The following is a 3041-nucleotide window of genomic DNA, read 5'->3' on the forward strand; positions in this document are numbered from 1 at the left end:
CTAAGAATTTTTACACCAATGCTTTTGATAAAACCACCCCTCTGGTTCATGACGTAAAATCGTCTCAAAGGCACATTTTTTTTGAGAAATCGACAAAATAAACTTTTACGGGTGCTACTTATGTACCCATGAGGTAAGCACTCTTCAAGTAAAAAGGCAGTTACTAAGTCAACTGAGAGAAATCTGTGTTCTACTGCTACATTGATTCTGAAGATCTTTTACTACGTGTTTTTCTCCGTATTAAACTTGTTGGGATTAGGAGGGTAAAGCTAAAGAAATCAATCAGGAATAATAACAAAATACGCAAGTAGATTGAAGACAACTAGAGTTGGTGACGAATTAAAATTTTAATTCTGGTCATCTTAAAATAGCTCTTTTACTCACCAAGTTATGACGCAAATACTCGAAGCAGATATAGTCGCAGCAACAAGAACATTTAATCAACGAACTCTTCGAGCAGCAACACCGTTAGTTCCCTATATTCAGCGGAAGACAGACGTGTTTTGTGTTCAAAAATGCATTTCTTCCACTAATCAGTTTCGATGCGTCACACGAATACAACAACATGCTCTGAAAAACCAGTACTGAAAGCTGGTAAGGAACGTTGCTATGGGTCGTTATTGTGTCTGAACAGATGAGCAATAGCTGCCGGACTTGCAGAAGCGAATTACAATTAAGAAGCCTTGTTCAACAGAATATGACAATCTGTAACAGAGCGTTTAGAAGAGACATTTTAAAACGACCAGTATACACATTTCAGTTCTTCATATCTTTTATTTACTAACGTCATTGTTATTTTTTATCTCATTGACTCTCCTAGACCCATGACTTTATACACGGAATAAGGGCAAACATGAGAAAAAAATTCGGAGTGCACATAGCAACCGGAAATACGCAGCCTCCCCCTCCCCCCCCCCCCCCCCCATACACACACACGCTTTGTCTTAGTCACTCATCCAGCGCCTCTTTTGTTGAAAGGTGCTCACATCGAGGATAGTATACAAAGTGGAAGTCGTAACACTTTCTTTCCACCACTTATCGTAAAATAAGGTTTTGCAGACCCGATAAAAGTTGGTGAAAATGTTCAGTTTTCAATTATTTATGGATCCCGTCAGGAGTTTCGAAACGACTGCGTATGCTGCTTCCTCAAAAATTCCGGGGAAGTGGGTGGCGTGGGGTGGGAGGAGGGGGAAATGGGGGGGGGGGGGGCAGTTAGTGACCAAAACTATACTCCTTCATCAACGGTATACCGGCATTCAAATGTATTGCGGAACTGACAGTTATTCTGTCTAGTCACATGTGTAAGAACCATTCACAGGCGGCGGCTGAAAGCACTAGCAGTGGAGCGTATGTCAACAACAGTGCAATTATCGTCGTAAGGCATAATCCGAAAGGCCATGATAATTGACTTTCAGGCCAAGAATGGAAGCATTTCCTAAACAGCTGTTTATAAACGGTTCGCGTGTCGCTGTAATTAAGATACACCGCCCACAGCAAAGTGGTTCTTTCCAAAACCTGTGCCAACGCAAAAGTGGTTCAACACAGGTCGCAGGTGACAGGGGTGAACGACAGCTCTGGATATTTGCAGGGACGTACAGACTTGCAACTGCTGAGCAACTGATCGACCAGATTAAATAAGAGGCTACCGACAGTGCCTCCTCAGCAAGTATTCAGTGAACGTTCCTGCGTCTGAGCGCCCGTAGCAGGTGCGAGGTTCATGCAGTCATGCTGACTGTTGTACATCGGTGACGAAGGCTGGAATTTGTACTCCAGTACCGCAACTTGATGTTCAAGTTCAAATGTATGTGAATTCCTAAGGAATCAAACTGCTTAGGTCATCGGTCCCTAGACTTACACACTACTTAAACTAACTTATGCTAAGAACAACACACACAACCATGCCCGAAGGAGGACTCGAACCTCCGGCGGGAGGAGGCAACTTGATGATCACTGAGTGGCGACAGGTGAATGTTTCAGATGAATCACATTTCGTGCTTCATCGGAGAGACCGCCTTTGGCATGTGTGACCGCTTCAGTCATGTAAGGGTTGAGGCCAGAGGAGGTAGCGTCACAGTCTGGGGAATGTTTTAGTGATATTCCTTGGATGAACCTGTCACTCTACAAGGCACAATCTGTCAACACAAATATGTGTCTGTCATTGGGGCCATGCCCACCCCCGCATGATTTGTTTTCCCTTGGTACTATGACATCTACTAACAGGGCAACGCATATGTCACACAGCTCAAAGTGTACGAGTGTTGTCGAAAGCACAATGATGGGTTTACCGTAGTCCCCCGGCCACCAAACTCCCCGCCGCGGGGAATTAGCCGTGCTGTCTAAGGAGCTGCAGTCATGAACTGTGCGGCTGGTTCCGGCGGAGGTTCGAGTCCTCCCTCGGGCATGGGTGTGTATGTTTGTCCTTAGGATAATTTAGGTTCAGTAGTGTGTAAGCTTAGGGACTGAAGACTTTAGCAGTTAAGTCCAATTAGATTTCACACACATCTGAACATTTGAACCAAACTCCCCGGAATTAACATGTTGTTTTGTAGGGCGGGCAACCATAGCCAGACCTCGCCATTTTTTCAAAGAAAATTCCGCACTGGCTGTATGAATGATTTTTATTAAATCTGCGGCCGGTTTCGCACCAGTTATCGGTGCATCCTCCGCAATCTGTACAAACAATAATATAATAAGAGCTCATGTAAATTATTCGATCTCCCAATTCTGAGGTGGTAATTAAACTTTTAAATAGCCAGTTTTTTTAATGAAACAACAAAGTACTCAAAGTATTCACGTCCAATATACCGTTATCTGGTGAAAGCGGTAGTTAAAACTTAAAAATCTGTTTTTCAAAATTTTTAAATGAAGGGAGTGCCTATGACCTAGGAAATAATAAAATACGATGCTGATAAAACTCCCCTAAACACCAACGACGAAGAGCGGAACATTAGCATGAGCAAACAGCGGAATTAGGGACATATAAACATATCAGAACATGCCGTGCAAGGGCAATGTTCAACGTTCCTATGTTATAAATAGGG

This window comes from Schistocerca gregaria, chromosome 8 (assembly GCF_023897955.1).
Source record: "Schistocerca gregaria isolate iqSchGreg1 chromosome 8, iqSchGreg1.2, whole genome shotgun sequence".
NCBI classification, from domain to species: domain Eukaryota; kingdom Metazoa; phylum Arthropoda; class Insecta; order Orthoptera; family Acrididae; genus Schistocerca; species Schistocerca gregaria.